This window comes from Eptesicus fuscus, chromosome 17 (assembly GCF_027574615.1).
Source record: "Eptesicus fuscus isolate TK198812 chromosome 17, DD_ASM_mEF_20220401, whole genome shotgun sequence".
Taxonomy (NCBI): Eukaryota; Metazoa; Chordata; class Mammalia; order Chiroptera; family Vespertilionidae; genus Eptesicus; species Eptesicus fuscus.
Genome location: NC_072489.1, coordinates 28,657,007 through 28,675,725, shown reverse-complemented (window position 1 = coordinate 28,675,725; position 18,719 = coordinate 28,657,007). Strand labels below are relative to the sequence as shown.

The 18,719-nt window shown below is 39.1% G+C and overlaps 1 long non-coding RNA gene across 1 annotated transcript; it reads left to right on the top strand.

The window, feature by feature from the left end:
- Positions 1 to 259: 259 nt before the first annotated feature.
- LOC114232938 (uncharacterized) lies at positions 260 to 17,437 on the top strand. The gene is made up of 2 exons (XR_003619053.1): positions 260 to 357; positions 17,144 to 17,437. It is a non-coding gene; the product is annotated as an uncharacterized LOC114232938 (long non-coding RNA).
- Positions 17,438 to 18,719: the final 1,282 nt, after the last annotated feature.

Sequence of the window (18,719 nt, the reverse complement as noted above, 5' to 3'; positions counted from 1 at the left end):
AGCTATGAAGAGGACTGGGCTGGTGGAGTCACTTTGAAAATTAGTGTAAAGAATGGAGAGAGGGTCAATGGTGGGGAAAGGGTGCAAATGGAAGGATACAGAGCAAATGAGAGCCTAAGATTGGGAAGTTGTGACATCACCCACCCACCACTGGGTTCTGAGCAAGATAACCCAATCCCACTCCCCGCCTGCTCAGCCTAAAGACCCTAATGGGAGTGAAGTTCCTGGACCTGCCCTGGAAAAGATATATTTAGTAAAGACTAATTTACTGCCGTTACTTAAATTAAAAGTTCCAATTGACCAGCTACAGTTTGAATATTCAATTTTCCAAAAGTATGTGGAAGGACATGATAAATAGTAAGTAGTCTACTAAGGCCTAAATTGCCTTTTAAACAGTTCTGAATAGGCAATATCTGATTTGTCCAAAGAAGTCACCAAATTAACTTTCAAATTTCACATGACCTATTACAAAAAATTCCTGAGGTACTTGAGGTTATTGTATCTAGAGGTAGAATTATAATAACCTAGGTGCCTACTAGGCAATTCTCTCTTGGGAGAGTATAAAATATCATTATAGTGAAGGAGAGCTGAACTTTGGGAGGGATTTGGAATCTCTAGCCTATGCAATCCATATGATTTCCCTCAACTTGGACTAGCAGTCACACAATGTTAACTATCATGGAAGAGGAGAAACAATGAATGGACATAGGAACATAGCATCAGTAAAGGGCAGCTTCAATATGGTTAAACTATTTCAGTAGAACCACAAAAATCACCAACTCCGATTTCCCAATGCCTTAATGTTTTTTAATTTCCCAGTACAGCTGGTACCATATTTTGGATTTCACTTAGGCCATAAATGTATACCTAATCTTTCCCAAATATAATCACATGGTTACTCTAATCTCCATATCCAGACTGGTCATAATAGTCCTATATCTTTATATATACACAGTGGGCTTCCACCTGTTCTGAATAGTTCACAGGGAAAGTCTACCTATATGAGGTCTTATATTAGCTTTCAGCTCAACAGATATAACAGTGTCCTGGGAAATATCTCAGCTTAACCCCATGCACCCTCAACAAATCTAGAAAATTTCACAAACTGATCTCTGAACTTCTTACCTTACAACTAATCCTTGGTCAAACACTTCAAGCAAACAGACATGTCATCAAAGGTACCAGACTTTAATATCCACAGGTCCATCAGTTTATCTACTACTCCATAACCTCACTCATCTAGTAACATGCAGTCTCCCGTACCTAAGTAGTATAACATTCAGAATATTTCAAAAGGGCCTTGAAAAATACATGAAATTAAACCTGAATCCCCTTTTTAAAAAACTTGAAAATTGCATCTCCTTCAACTTAAAACCTCTAGAAGTTACTCTCTATTAAAAGTCAGATATTAAATAGATATACACCCACCATTTCCATAGCAGCCAGTCTCTGACCATTGAAAAGGTGAAGTCCCATGGACAACCTTCTGTCTACATTTCAGCTAATACTGGTACAACCACAGCAGATAAGCAGGTCATACAGAATCAGCCCCCTCTCTTCATATTAAAAAGCTCTGGATCATCTGCCACCGCCTCCAGAAATGTGCCATCCCATTTGGCACCAACTCTGCAATTTCTCCTAAAGACGTAGTCACTCAATCTGATGCAATATGTACTTTTAAAATTGTATTTTCTCCCAATAAATACCTTGCAGTTACACTAGGGGTGCTGTCCCCAACACTGAACTTATAAATCTTCTAGATCGATATGATTACTATGTAAAAACAGGCTATTCAGCATCTCATGGGCCTGCTTTGCACATAAGTCAAGTGAGTAAGAGAGTGATAATGCTGCCTACACCAACTTATATTAGTCCCGTAAGAGTCCAGCATGGAATGACTTCAAAGAACTCAAGATTCAAAAGAAAAAGACAGAGACTAAAATCTGAGGTCAGATATACAGAGAAAAATCTAACTCAAAGGCATCTGACAAAATAAAATTCTACATTCCAAAACCCTTCAGTTGCTATGGCTGGATGTGGTAGGTGTATAGTTTAACTTTTTATGAAACCGCCTATTTCCCAAAGTGGTTGTATCATTCTACATTCCTGCCATTAGAATAGCAGAGTTCCAGTTGCTCTATACACTTGCCAATGCTTGGTCTGGTCAGCCTTTTTAATTTTAGCTATTCTAACAGGTGTGAAGCTGGCATCTAGAGAAAAAGAGAAGCATGTTTTGTCTGTACAACACATGCAATAAAACACCCAAAGCTTTGCACACATCTCTACTAGTATAGTCTGCTTGAAGCGATGATTCCTTTTCATCGGTAGTATTTGCTTCAATTCCTTTATGTGTAGTATAATAGTCTTATCTGATTTTCTTTTTTCATTTTTAGTGATTAAACAAGATCATGTTGCTTTTTAAAGCCTTACCTGAGCGAAGCAATGTCTTAACAGAAAGCAACATTAGAGAAATGAAGTTTTGCACAAAGTAACTGGATTCCACTTATGCTGAACTTTTCCTTAAACTGTGTCAAAGATCTGTGAAGACCTACAGATGCTGCACAGGAAAATATAGAAAATATTATAATTATGCTTCCAGGTCATACTTTTTACTGAGTTTTGCAGTTGGTAACAAAACACAGTGGTTTATCTTCCATGGGGAATCTTAAAACTTGAAAAAGACACAAGGTTAAATAAACTTCCTTCATCTGACCAGTGACAAATTTTCCACAAGAGATGACTGAAAAGTACAAATTCAAAAACCAGAAACAACAACAGTACCTACAGCTCCTTGTTTTTAAAAGAAACATAAATGCTTTACTGTTTGGATAATCTATTTCTACACCTGACTTAATGATAATATCATATATATTTTTTATAAAATAGAGCTAATTATAACTGAAAAAAAAACTGAAAAAGAAAAATAAGCAGATTTGAACACTAAAGGGATTTCAAGCATTCTTTTATTTTGGTGACTTTTTTTTATAAGGAAAACAAATATTTACCTGATGAGAAATTTACATGTAAATTGATATAAATAAAACAAAATGAATTGACCAACCAAATAAGACCTGAAGCATAGAGGCATGGAACAGACTGACATAACTCAATGTGAGGTTGTGGGGATGAGAAGAAATAAACCAAAGAACTTATATACTTATATGCATATCCCATGGACATGGACAATAGGGTAATGAAGACCTGGAGAGGGTTGGGGAGGGGCTGAGAGGAGAAGGGTAAAAGGGGGGATGAGAGATACCTGTAATACTATCAATAATAAAAAGTGTACTGGAAAAAAAAAGAAGTAAATGTGTTTACAAAAACAGATACAGGAATTTGTGTATCAGTACTTAGAATGGGGCTGAAGGAAGAGCTGGAATGTAGCCAGAGGGAAGAGACAATGATGCTGTCACCCACTGCAAAGCTTGCCAGGGACACTGAAGAATAAACAGGATTATTACAGATGACCAAGGTGACTGTCCAAACCTTGACTTGAGGCTTTGGACTTTAAGTGTGAAGAAATATGACATATCCTAGGCGAGTAGATAATAGATCTAAAACCTTCTATTTGATAAATTTTATTTTGCACAAAAGCTTTGTTTTCAGCTTTGCCTGTGGTTCTATGTGACTATCAATAAATCCATCTTAATTTATTTTATTAATAAAACTGAATTCAGATATCTTGAGTTGATGGTTTTGCAATTTATCTGAGCAACCTATCTTAGTAACAGATTTCAATTTTTTAGTTACATTTTTCATAAAAATTAAAAAGTTATACTCTAAAAACTAAAAAAAAAGAATAGGAATCTAGTAGAAGTATCATTGGAGAGGTGAGAATAGATATCAGAGATATTTAGAAGTTTTAAATCAGCTATATTTGTTTGTTAAGTAACTACTGGATCATAGCAGAGAATTGAGAAAAAGCAGGAGTCACTACTGACTCTTCGTTGTGGCATTTTCACCAACTAAATATGGAGATGTTAGTTGCTGATAATGAAGTAATAGTGTCAAGTAGCACCACTTATCTGAGCTCTAAGCATCTCAAATAGTTTATTTTGGAAAAAGTAAGATTGTTCTCTTATTCACCAATGTATTTCCATATCTAAGAGTAAAATCTTACAAGGAGGGAAAGACAACCGCCTCCAAAGGTACTTGTGCCTATGACTATTATGTCACTAACTAATGATTTCAGCATCCATAAAACATAACTTGAATTTTGGCTATAAAATTATACCATCTGATATTTTATATTTTAATTGATTTTAAAGTAACTGTCAAATGATCTCGACAAGGCCGATGTGGTGGTTTATGAATAGGGCATTGTTTTCCTTAGATCAGACCCATGTGTGTGTCTTTAGATCTGTGATGTAGTATCTTTGTCAGTTTCTTATTATACCAGAACAGGAGCAATCAGCATAATCCATTGTCAGATGCTTCTAAGGACCTCTGGGATTTAAAGAAAATAATTTAGTGTTACTGGCTTATTAATTGCCAAGATAGCAGAATAAAATATGAAAAGCTTTATTTAAAGAACTCATTTCAAAAAGCCCCTTATTCCAGATTAAGCTCAAAGGCAATTTTTAATAAATACTTGGCTGTTAATTAATAATAAAAATAAAGAATGCTATTCACTCCAATTGTTTGCTCATGATTTCTCCATGGTGATATAATGGTAGTGGCTTTCAAAAGATGAATATGAGAAGCAAATTACCTGAAGTGAATTTCAGCCCTTTGGTATTTATTTGTAACAGGCATTTTAGTCTTACCCTTGTACCTTTTTGTAAGCATGAAGAAATACATGTGTCTTGTATTCATGGAAGAAACTATATTGCAATAATGTCTATTTCCCTCAATGTTTAACATATGTCATTACAAATAGCTCAGCTTTTCTAGGGAAAAATAATATCCTTTCTGCCATCTGGGTTGAGCTCTTTAAGTGAACCTGGAGAACATTATGCTAAGTGAAATAAGCCAGTCAGAAAAAGACAAGTACCATATGATTTCACTCATATGTGGAATCTAATGAACAAAATGAACTAATAATAGTGACAGACTCATAGATAGAAAGCAGGGTGACAGATGTTGGGGGAGCTGGGGTGGAGGGATTGAGCAAAAAAGAAAAAACAGGGGAAAAACTCATGGACATCAATAAAAATATGGTGGTTTAGGGTGGGGAGGGGAATAGAGGGAGGTGGAAGAAGGTAAGAGGGGATAAATGGTGATAGAGATTTGACTTGGGGTGGTGAACACACAATACAGTGTACAGATGATTTGTAGTAGAATTATGAACCTGAAACCTGTATAATTTTGTTAATAAGTGTCCCCCCCAATAAATTCAATAAAAAGTAAAAATAAAATAAAAAGAGAGGAGGGAAATACATTCTGTTCTTTTTACTGATAAAACTGTGTAGGATTAGATAGAAATAATCTCCCTTAAGACTTCGTTCCAGCTCCTTTAATAATATATGCTTTATGATGGAATTGAATAGTATTGATAATATTGGGTTGTCTCACATTCTTAAGGTAAAATCCATGTTGAAACACAAAATTTCAAAAGTATTACCATCGCCATGCTGGTATGGTTCATTTTAGCTTTTTAGTTCCTTATAGACATGGAACCTATTATCCACATTATCTACAAGGCAAAATTAATAAATATTATCAGAAACTAGAGGCCCGGTGCACGAAATTCGAGGGGGGGTGTCCCTCAGCCCAACCTGCACCCTCTCCAATCTGGGACCCCTCGAGGGATGTCCGACTGCCCGTTTAGGCCCGATCAGGATGGGACATACCTCTCACAATCCAGCACTGCTGGCTCCCAACTGCTTACCTGCCTGCCTGCCTGCCTGCCTGCCTGCCTGATTACCCTTAACCGCTTCTGCCTGCCAGCCTAATCACCCCCTAACCACTCCCCTGCCAGCCTGATCAACACCTAACTGCTCCCCTGTCAACCCAATTGGCCCTAACTGTCCTCCCCTGCCAGCCTGGTCACCCCTAACTTCCCTCCCCTGCCGGCCTAGTTGACCCTAACTGTCCTCCCCTGCCAGCCTGGTCACCCCTAACTTCCCTCCCCTGCCAGCCTAATTGCCCCTAACTGCCCTCCCCTGCTGGCCTGGTCACTCCTAACTGCCCTCCCCTGCCAGCCTGGTCGCCCCTGTCGTCCCCTGCAAGCCTGGTTGCCCCCAACTGCCCTCCCCTGCTGGCCCGGTCACCCCTAACTGCCCTCCCTTGCCAGTCTGGTTGCCCCTAACTGCCCTCCCCTGCCGACCTGGTTGCCCCCAACTTCCCTCCCCTGCAGGCCTGGGTTCCCCCAACTGCCTTCCCCTGCCTGCCTGGTCGCCCCTAACTGCCCTCCCCTGCAGGCCTGGTCACCCCTTACTGCCTTTCCCTGCTGGCCTGGTCACCCCCACATGCCCTCCCCTGCAGGCCTGGTCCCCCCCAACTGTCCCTCCTACAGGCCTTGTCCCTCCCAATTGCCCTCTGCTGCAGGCCTGGTCGCTCCCAACTGCCATCCCCTGCTGGCTTGGTCGCCCCTTACTGCTCTCCCCTGCTGGCCTGGTTCCCCCCAACTGCCCTCCCCTACAGGCCTGTCCTCACCCCACTGCCCTCCCCTGCAGGCCTGGTCCCCCCTAACTGCCCTCCCCTGCTGGCCTGATTGCCCACAACTGCCCTCCCCTGCAGACCTGGTCCCCCCACAACTGCCCTCCCCTGCTGGCCATCTTGAGTCCACATGGGGGTGGCCATATTTGACCACATGGGGGCAGCCATCTTGTGTGTTGGAGTGATGGCCAATTTGCATATTACCTCTTTATTATATAGGATAACTTGGAAACACAAAAGAAATATGCTGAGAATTTTAACTGCCCAGTTAAAATGGTTTTTTTATTTGAAGACACAGAGACCCATGCAGACTGGCTTCAGCAAAAAGGAGAATCTATCTAAATGATATAGAATATACTAAATGGATAAACAGGCATAACAGAACCCAAACCAAGAAGTACAGCAGAGCTTCACAGGGTACAGGGAACTAGAATTATGAACGGGAAAGTTATTAGAAACCCAGACAATAATACTCTCCTCTCCTCTGGAACCACACTGGGCTGTATTTCCTATTTCTATCTATTTATCTATTTTATTCCTCCAACTACAAATAAACTGACTCTATTTCTCTAAATATGGGATCAAAAATAGTTATTCAGGCACAAAACACCATGGCTTTCCTACTCCAGTGCTGCCAATTAATTAATTAGAATTCCTGTCACATTCCAAATTTTCAAAGAGAAATCCAGGAGGGCCACTTGGACCTAACTGCCTACTCATACTTCAAATACTTACAGTCACACAAGCATAGCCACATTGTAAAGAAAAGGCCACAAAGGAATAATGCTCCCAATGTATGGGAAAAGTTTTCGGAGAAAGCGCAACATAAGCTACAAAAAGATGGAAGACAGTATAGCAAAGTGTTAAAGGTGCTGGTTCCAGTACCACAGGGGTTTAAATACTGGCCCTGCCAGTTACTATGGACCTTGGGCAAGTTATTTAGCCCTCTCTATTTCCCACCTATAGAGTGGAGATCATCAGAATACCTAATTCTTAGAGTTGCTTTGTGCATAATGCATAAGCACAGTGAAAATGATAAATGCTCCATAAATGCAAAACCATTACACTGAGCATGGTAGGTAAAATAATAACACCATCCCTCAAAATGTCAATGTCCTAACTCAAGGAATCTACAAATATAACAGGTTATATGGCAAAGAGAAATTAAGGTTGAAGGTGGAATTAAGATGGCTAATCAGTTTACTTTAAAATACAAAGATTATCTGGGATTATGTGGGTGAGTTCCATGTAAACACAAGGGTCCTTAAAAGTAGAAAAAAGAAACAAAAATAAAGTCAAAGAGATGTGACAATGGAACATCAAAGAGATACAACATTGCTGGCCTTAAAGACAGAAAAACAGAGCCATGAGCCAAGGAATCTGAGTAACGTCTAGAAACTGGTAAAGTCAAGGAAACAGAGTCTATCCAGAGCCCACAGAAAGGAATATTGACCTGCCAATGCCTTGATTTTAAGCCAGTGAGACTCTCTGCAGACTTCTGGCTTACAGAATTATCTATATATATAAAAGGCTAATGTGCTAAGTGTCCAACCATCCAACCAGTCACTATGACGCGCACTGACCACCAGGGAGCAGACACTCAACGCAGGAGCTGCTGTGACGCACACTGGCCATTTATAAAGAAACGGCAGCATGGACCTGGCACCCACAAAGCAACACTTGGCTTCCCCCAAGTGGGACATAGGCCCCGCCACCACCGCAGAGCGACAGCCCACCAAATCGCAGCCAATGCTGCCAAGACCCCGTGGCAAAAAAATGCGGAATACAGCCCAGCCCAGCCTAGAAAAAGTCGCTGTGGACGCTGGGTAATGATGTCACATAGCAACGCCTGGCTTCCTCTCCCTAGCAACGACTAGCCTCCTTGCAGTTTCTTTAACCCAGGAACACAACTTGCTTTATAGCCAGGTGCAAACATTTAACACTTTAACTAAATGTCTGTGAAGCGTTTTCCTGTGCCTCATCTCATTTGATCCTCATAGAAGTCCTGAAGTAGGTTAGGTAGGAGACTCGGTGGAATCCTATTTTCTTTTCATTAGCCGGAAAACAGAGATTTAGAAAGCTCAGAAACTTGACTGAAAAGAAGTAAGAAATGGTGGACCTTGAAAATGACTTCCAGTTTTCTCACTGTGAGAATATAGTTAAACACTGCTGCAGTTAAATATTTTACCCTTTGTTCTCCCTGTGTGATCTACTGGTACAATAATACTCTGCTTTGTGTTGATATTTACTGCTGTGTTGCTGACAATTACCTAAAAAAGAAGTTGGGGTGCTTCACTGGGCTGGAAAAAGTTTAGCTAAATCAGAAAGCAGGTCTAATTAAGCAAGTTTATTCTATATCTATAAAAGGTTAAGTTGATTCACACATGCCAATCACTATCACTGGCGCCAATCATATGCGTGTGTTTCGATCTATCGCTGTCTATCGTAAATTTGATTGACACTTCTATTATAGAGAAAGGGTGAGTAGTATTTCTTCTAATTAATTTCCTTTCAATGTGCACAAATTCATGCACTGGGCCACTAGTAAGGTAATAAATTTATTTTCTTAAAGCTGGTAGATTGGTGGTAATTTGTTGCAGCAATAGAAAATTAATATATTTAGCATTTATAAAGTTATTAAAATGTTGATCAATAATTTTCATAATTATAAAACTTCTATTAATAATTACTAATTACATCAGAAATATTTCCTAATGTCTTAGAAATTGTAACCTTATCAAAGCAGGCTCTGACAAACCATGTATAAGGTTAAATTTCTCTTCAGTGTCTCCTCCTCAACCCCCTTGTTGGCTGGGTGTTTTCCTTTCTTTTCAAGCATCTCACTCAACACAGACAATCTTACCACTGCACCCCAACTTTTCGCTCATAACCCCACCAGATGAGGTTCTGTTTTAATTTTCTAATTCAACACACTCTCTTTCTGCCTGTCCTTCAGAACCACATTCATAGCTAGTATTTAGTTAATTTAACCAACCAATCCACATTTCTGTGTTCCTTGCCTTTTAACAGAATCATCTAGAGGAAAATATCTTACCTCAAGAAATCAATAATACTACCACAGATGGTAGTCAACACAATACACAAACATAGGGGGCGCCATTCTCAGTCTATGTGAAGAGCATAGGACTTCAAACTACACAGCCAGATAAGCTATCCCTGCAAATGAGTCTAACAGTGGGAGTCTGTTCAAATTAATAGAGAACAATTTGAGGTGCAAGCAGGCCTTTGATCCTCTTCAAATGAAATAACTGAGGCAGCCACTTACTCTGCCCAGACATAGGGCTGGATGAAGAGCTGATTGACACAGGTCCACTGAGAGAATTATACATACCCTCCTAGCAGGTCTTTTGAGGCCTTGAGGAAATAATACTTAAAATAGTAAAACTTCCTGCAAGGCATAGATGTTTCATCAGTATCCTGGACAGTGGCCAAATCACCTCTTCAAAACACTAACCTACTAAGTCACCTTTCAAAATCTGTGCAGTGGCACATAGGAGAAAAGTAAAAGAAGCAACCTGCATGAGGAAAAAAACATTGGTTGTTTTTCTCAGGCTAAAAAGTGATATCTAGAAAGGAAATATTTTTTTAATCCTCACCTAAGGACATGCATAGAGAGAAAAAGAGGGAGAGAGGGAGAGAGAAAGGGAGAGAGGGAGAAAGGGAGAGAGAGAGAGGGAGAGGGAGGTAGGGAGGGAGGGAGGGAGGGAGGAGGGAGGGAGGAACAAAAATCAGTTGCCTTCTGTAACATGCCCCTGGCAACCTTATGATGCACAGGACCGTGCTCAACCAATTGAGCCACTCTGGCCAGGTGGAAATAATTTTTTTAATTTCCTCAGAAAAATTTATTGTTTTTCTCTTAGTACCAGCAAATTTCAGTTAGCTCATTCTGAAAATAAATTTGTATAAGAGAATAGGCATTTTTCATATTCAAAGACCTTCGTTATTCCTTTTCAAAAAAACTTTAGGCAGCATAATGTTCAAAGAATAACAGGAAAACCCCATCAATACAAGACATTTCAACACAAATGAAAATGGATAGTTATGATGTCTTTCAAAATATTACCCAAAGTTCTGCCATCATCTGAGAAGCCAATATTATAGATCAAAAGATCCTTTCAGTTTATTCAACTAAGAAAATGAATCTGATAACAGAGCCAAAAATATATCTGTGGTATTCAACACATAGTGTTCACATGCCAATGGTGAGATAGTAGACTAGTATCCAAGATCCAAAGGAAACAGTGAGACCCTCTAAGGAAGTGGTAGGCAAACCGTGGCTCACGAGCCACATGCGGCTCTTTGGCCCCTTGAGTGTGGCTCTTCCACAAAATACCACGTGTGGGCGCACACGTACAGTGCGATTGAAACTTCGTGGCCCATGCGCAGAAGTCGGTTTTCGGCTCTCAAAAGAAATTTCAATCATTGTACTGTTGATATTTGGCTCTGTTGACTAAAGAGTTTGCCGACCACTGCTCTAAGGCAAGAATAACAGAGAAATAACAACAGTAATATTAGTAATGAAATGTGAAATTAATAAGGATAAAATGAATGGCACAGCTGGACTCCGAAAGAATCAGAAATTGCCCAAATACAGAAACAGCAATTGGTGGGAGGGAATAAAGCAATAGATCTAAGGAGCTCACAGGCTGGTGTAAAGCAGCACGTGGGAATCTGGCTTCTCAGAGTTATCAGGGCAGAGTGGCCCTGAGATAGGGAAGAAGTCAGGCTCATCCCCAGAATCCAGGACATGAGCTGAGATTCCCAGTTCCAGAAAGAAATCTGAAATCAACTCCCACATAAGAAATAGATTTAAATAAAAACAAAAGAACAAAAACACAGCTTGGTGAGCAGAATTAAATTGTCACCTACCAGCTTTATGACTAGATCTACACTATCTCTAATATCAACTTGGGCAAGAATACAAAATGTCATTTATAAACCCAGTATCTGAACTGGAGTTTGATGATTCCAGTGGGGGAAATGGAAGACCTTAGACAGGGAGAGTGCAGAGGAAAGGTGGAGGAAGAGAAAGCAGAAGACAGAAAATAACAACAAAAATATTCCTTAAAACGAGCCTGCTTAAACACACGGAGATACTCTCTCTCTCTCTCTCTCTCTCTCTCTCTCTCTCTCTCTCTCTCTTTCTCTCTCTTTCAGGTAGTACTACTAAAAAACTAACAAAAAACAAAAATTTAAGTGTAAATTTGCTCCAGCTGAAGACAATGTGTAAAATAAAGTATTATAAAGACTTTGAAATAGAATAAATTAAGAAATAATATACATTAAATCAGAGTAAGAAATTATAAAGCATGAGACATAAGTGAAATAATGACAAATATGAAAATAAACCAATGCATTTCATTTTTTGAAAATAAATAACAGTTATTAACATAAAAAATAAAAATAGAAAAATAAATTTAGCCCACACGCAAATCAACAATTAGTAAAAGGGAAATTAGAGAAAGAGAAAGAGAGAGAGAGAGAGAGAGAGAGAGAGAGAAATCTGCACCCCAGAAATAGAGTAGACAGTCTTTAAAATATATAGTCTTACAAAATATTGACATTTACAAGGTCATGAAGGAAATTTCATTAGATTTCAAAAGGAGAATCAATATCAGATAGTCCAAAATACAATTATTAAAATATAAGTAAATTCAAAATCAACAATAAGAAATAATTTAAAGAGTTAGAGATTTCAAACCCCAGGAACTACAGAAAAATTAAAGTTCTTCATGTCAATACTGTGAAAAAGTTAAAGCAAACATGGAAACATCCTTCTGTTCAGGATGTAGAATATTTCAAAAGACCATTGCTTCCACCCAATAATGAAAACAAGCTGGATTAGCTACAGAAAAACTAAGTTGTTCTAAACTCCTCAGAGAGCTGAAGATTCGTACATAACAAAATAACCTAAATAAAATGAATTTCAGAAAGATGACTCTGGCTAGGGAAGATCCACAGCTGCTATCATCCCTAAAGAATTAGCAGAAGAGAAATCTTCCACAGATGGGGATAAAGAGAAGCTGGATGAACTTGTAATGAATTTTTAATGGCAGCATAAGGCACATATGTGCTTGTGTGATAGATTAGAATAAGTAGTTCAAGCCAAGGAAGGATTCCTCATCCACTAACAAACTCATTCCCATGGACCTTCACTGAAAGTGCAGGCAATTTGCCGCAGGATGGGAGTGGGACAGAGAGATCCCTCTGAGGTACATGGGGCCTTCCCCCAGTGTAAGGAAGTGGCTTCCAAAGGCCAGAGATGGTATTGAAATGCTGTTGGAGATCTCTCCAAGGTACACTGAACCTTCTCAAAATGCAAGGCAGCTACAGTCCGAAAAAAAAATGAGTTCAGCACAGGAGAATGGGAAGGAATTCATCTCAGATAAAAACATCTTCCCTGATTATAAGGCAGCAGCTGCTTAATGTTGGGGGTGGAGCTGAGAGAAAACACTCCAAGGTACTGCAGGCTTTCACCAAGTGCACTTCAGGGGTCCTCCGGGGCTGGGGACAAGGACGTATAAGAGAGAGAGAGAGAACTATCCAGAGGCACAGAAAGTCAAGAAAAGAACTAAAGAGAAAGATTAGTCCCCCATTATCCCAAAAGCTGGCAGACAAGAAGTAGAGCAGAGGCATGTCCATAGTTCTGAAAGTTGGATCTCCAGCATATCACAAGTCCTCAGATCCAAGTTTTTCTGAAGGGCAAGTCCTGATTCTACCTTCAAATTATTTAAATGACAGTGGTAAACTGAACTAAATCAAAGTTGTAATAGAACCAGAACCAGCTCAACCATAGATAGGATTAGCTCAGCCCCCACACTAGTGACCTGACAGAACTGTACCTTATGCCAGAGGTAAATATTATTTACTTCTGTGTCTCCTGATTTTGTCTACAAGCTGGTCTAAAATCAAAATACCTGAGTTATATGTAGACTATATAACCTCTGGTTGCTCAAGCAAACCCAAAGATTGCACAGATGTTGGGATTATAACACAGGGGCTTTAAAATAACTATCATAAATATGTGAGCAACATATTTAAAGGTGAGGAATTTCAGCAAAGATATAAAAATCTTTTTTTAAGAAAAAATAGAGTTAGTAGGAACAAAATATAATAGAAATGAAGAATCCATCGAATGGACTTACCATCAGAATGGATACAGTAGAGAAAAGGAGAGAATTTGAATACAGTCAATGGAATTATCAAAACTGTATTCAAAAAGAAAAATGAGTAAAAATTGAACAAGTCATCCAAAATCTCTAGAGCAATATAGTAAACTAGAGGCCCAGTGCATGATTGAATCATGCACATGTAGGGTCCCCTACACGCTTTCGCTTTCGATCGTGGTGGAGCTGGGTGCCTGTCCGCTGGTGCACCGGCTCGGCGGAGGCTTCTGAAAGGCCTGGTGCTGGAGCAGACAGGCACCCAGCTCCCCGGCTTTTGATGGTCCGCGGCTGGACGTGAGCTCGCTGCCCCAGAGGCCCCTTCTGTTCCGAAGCACAGCCATGGCACAGACACTGAGCTCGCGCTGCCACTGGCGACACGAGCTCAGCGTCCTGCGGGCCCAATCGGCTACCCCAGCCACCCCGAGTCCCGCCCCCTGCGCCTCCCTCTGGCCCAATCGTGGGTGTAGCGGAGTGATGGTAATTTACATATTACCATTTTATTAGGTAGGATGATCTAGTGTCAAATGCAATTGATGTCCCAGAAGGAAAAGGGGGGGGAGGGGAGAGGGGAGAATGAGCCAGAAAAAAAAATGCTTGAAGAGTTAATTGCCACAAATTTTCAAAAATGTATTGAAGATATGGCTTGAAGAAGCTCTGAAAACTCAAGAAAAATAAATACAAAGAACACCACATCCAAGCATGTCATACTCAAATTGTTAGAAACCAAAAAGAAAGAGAAAATCTTAAAAGCAGCCAAATGAAAAGCACTTTATGTAGAGATTTTAAGTGATAAAGAAAATTATAGTTGACTGCTCATTAGACACAATGGATACCAGAAATCAAAATATGATATTTTTAACATGCTGAGGAAAAAAACCTTTCACATTAGAATCCTATATTCACGGAATATATTCTTCAAAAGTGAAAGTGAAAGACATGTTCAGTGAAACAAAAGTTGAGAAACTTTTCTCTAGAAAACCTACATTAAAAGAAATGCTTAAAGAAGTAAATTAAGTTAAAATGGTCAACAATCCTTGGAATGTTTGAGAAGTAAAATCATGAATAAGTCTTTGATAAAAGAGAATTATACATATGGAAGTTAGGCCTCCATAACTACATGAGCTAATTCCTATAAGAATTTATATTGTAACATCTAGTATAATCATTAAGTCTAGATTTTTTAAAGTGTATAACTTCCAAAATATTAAAGAAAGGAAAATGAAATAATAAAAATCATTCAATCCAAAAGAAAGCAAAAAGAAAGGGGAAAAAGGCAAGACGGAAATCAAATAACATTTCTTAGGGTTATGTACTTCAATTCTAATATATTCTCTTTATATTTTATACTAGTTTTGTTCCAATTGAAGATATACATTGCCTGTTTATGAAGCACTGATTGGAATGTGCCAGTGTTATGGTCCTAAAAGGATGCCCTGTTATGGCCCCTCCTTAGTTAATTTATTGAGTAATATGTGACTGGCTCTCTTCTATACACAGCAAGGAAGAAGAGAAGCAAGATCACTGCTCCCATGATCTTGTTACTATATTGAAAAGACGATGAACTGGTAAATGAATAAATAACCAGGGTAATTTCAGATTATCATATAGCAGAGGAAGAGAAATTAAGTAGGTGAAGTGAGTGGCCAGCTGAGAGTAGTCTTTATATAAGGTGGCCCTGTCTTCCCTGCTATCTTCTCTGACCACGTACTAATCACCACTGGGAAATGAAGAATGTGTCCTCTACTTAAAAAATAATGGGAAAACTTGCATCTCACATGTTTTTACTTCCTGATCCATAGTAATTTTGATGGAGGATACTTCTCTTTTAAAGCTCAGAAGAGTAGAATTCCTCCATTACTATGAGGTTGAAGATTAAAATTTCTTTGAGTTCATATATGGAAGAGATGAGGTTAGGGCATAAATTTTGGTGTCATACAAGTTCTGATTCAAATTTCTTATGTAACACTTAAACCTGTGTATGACCCAACAAGTTATTTAATCTCCCTAAACCTCAGTTTTATCACCTATAAAATGGGAAACACTCTGTTATGGTTAATTTTATGTGTCAACTTGACTGGTCTAAGAGATACCCAAATAGTTGGTAAAACATTATTTCTGGATATGTCTGTGAGGATATCTCCTGAAGAGATTAGCATTGAATCCATCTACTAAATAAAAAAGATTGCTCTAACCCAGTGGTCAGCAAACCGCAGCTCGTGAGCCACATGCGGCTCTTTGGCCCCTTGAGTGTGGCTCTTCAACAAAATACCATGGCCTGGGTGAGTCTATTTTGAAGAAGTGGTGTTAGAAGAAGTTTAAGTTTAAAAAATTTGGCTCTCAAAAGAAATTTCTATCGTTGTACTGTTGATATTTGGCTCTGTTGACTAATGAGTTTGCCGACCACTGCTCTAACCAATCCGAGTAGCCATCATCAAATTAGTTAATGGCCTGTGCAGAACAATGAGAGGGAGGAAGAGTGAATTCACTCTCTTTGCTTGAGCTGAGACACTTATCTTCTCCTGCCTAAGGACATTGATTCTGCTGGTACTTGGGCTTTCCGGTTCAAACTGGTACTTACTAGTATACCATTGGCACCCCATTCTTGGGCCTTCAGACTCTACTACATTACACTACCAGCTTTCCTGGTTCCCCAGCTTGCAGATGGCAGTTGAAATTGCCATGGGATTTCTTGGCCTCCATAACTACATGAGCTAATTCCTATAATAAATATATATATATCCATCCATCCTATTGGTTCTGTTTCTTTGGAGAATACCCATTCATAAACACAAATCCCATACTTGGGTTTCTTGTGATGATTACATGTAAAGTAGACAGCACAGTGCTTGGCACATAATAAGCATTCAGAAGAAACATTCTGAATCTGGGAGCTACTACTCTAGGACTGTAAGGGCCACATTCACTCTCCTAAAAAGAAAGTATTATCTACTATATGGAACTTCTAGACTACACTTACCAGAATCCCACAGATACTAAAGCTACAGCCTCACCTGCATGGGGAAGAAATGCTTCCAACTAAAAGGAACTTATGACAGGACTTTAGCTGGACTGTTTACCTAAATCACATAAGTCCTAATATAGCATTTCCATTTTTTTAAATTATTTTCATAAAATACAAAATAATTTCATTAGAAGTACCTAAGATTCATATACAACAAAATGATGTGTGGAGGGGTCTAGTAAGGACTAGAAACTTTTGTTTTTTCTTTTTCTTACCAGAGAACAAAATGCTGGTAGATTCTTATTTTGTTGATACTAGAAGTTTCCCTACAGTATATCATATTGACAAAAGTGCTTAAGCCTCATCAGCTTGTTTTCCTTCCTCCTTGACATAGTTTAATAGGATTTGTTAAAGTCACATGAAGATCTGAGTCCTCAAGTTCACAATTGAATCGCACATCAGCAGAAGGAGCCAGAGAAATGCTTCAAGTGCTTCAATGTCATCAAGATTCCACTAGAGAGGAAACAGAGCTCAAAGATGGAGAAAAAACATTCATGTGCTTCATGCCTGCTGGAGAGGTGAGAAGTATTTGCTGCTTCAATGAGTCAGATAAAATTTATCAGACTTGATGGAGGTGAACAGGCTTTGAAAAATATTTTCTTAAGTAAATTGTGTCCCTTGCATGGTTCTTGTGGCTTTCTCTTCGAATGATGTCCCTCTCAGGTACAAATTTCAGCATCCACACTCTGTCCAACTGTCAGACCTTGCTAGAGAAGTTATATAACTGCCTTTGGTGAGTGAAAAAAATTGGCTTACTCCACATTGATCTGCCAACCCTTCAAGGGTTATGTCCATATAAATCTATAGAGTGCAGAGGCAAAAATTGAATTAAATTGTATCAGATGAATAGAAAAACTTTCCATAAATATGCGGCTTGTAAGGGGTATGTCAGAGAGTGAGCATTACCATCCTAATTTGTATATAACAGCTCTGAGACAGGGAGATGCAACACTGACCAAGTTTGTATAAAATAAGAGAATGCATAGAACAAAATTAAGTTTTCTCAGTCTATATTCTTCTAATATTCACTCTGTATCACATACCCTAGAAAGTTCAAACCCTCTTTTTCGGGTGCAGCCTAAATTCTAATAGAAAGTAAACTACAAGTCAATTAATTTAACCAAATGAAAAATTTTTGAGATATAAGAATACTATGAACACATAGAGAAGAAGCCATGATTAGTACTATTTTTTACAATGAACAATCTTGGAATATATAATGTGGACTTTATCTCATTGTTATACACAAGACATCCTTGTTTTTTTCCAAATGAGAAAATACCAAATGCCAAGGAGAGAAAACTAAATTTCATTTACGCTCAGTTCTCGATCAGCTGATTTTAACCCAGGACCTCAATCATAATTTCCTTTAAGTTGTGTATGAGCACAGGCACACATTTTGTAGCACACGTACACTCTTCAGTTGCCCTTCCTGCTGGTCTTGAATCCAGTCCTCAGATGTAGCCCTGTGCTTCTCATTCAGAACCATATCACTCCAGACATGCAAAAATCAGGAAACAACCAAAACAAAGCCCTATTTTAGTGTAAAAGTTTTGGTTCCTTTCACCTGTGTGCTATTAATACCTTCTCTTAGTCTCTCTGTTACTTCACAAGATTCAATGCCTTCAAATTGTCCGTTGGCTATCAAAATTTTTCTGTATGAGTCCTCTTGGGCTTGCCTATGCTCCAATGTCAAGTGCTCCACAGTTACTTCTCTTCTTCCCTTTTCCACAAAGCTCACCACTCCTTGTGTGGATCTAACATAGATGTTAGGAAAGCAATCTGATTGGACTAAAGCAGTGGTCGGCAAACCGCAGCTCTCAAGCCACATGCGGCTCTTTGGCCCCTTGAGTGGCTCTTCCACAAAATACCACGTGCGGGCGCGCACATACAGTGCGATTGAAACTTCA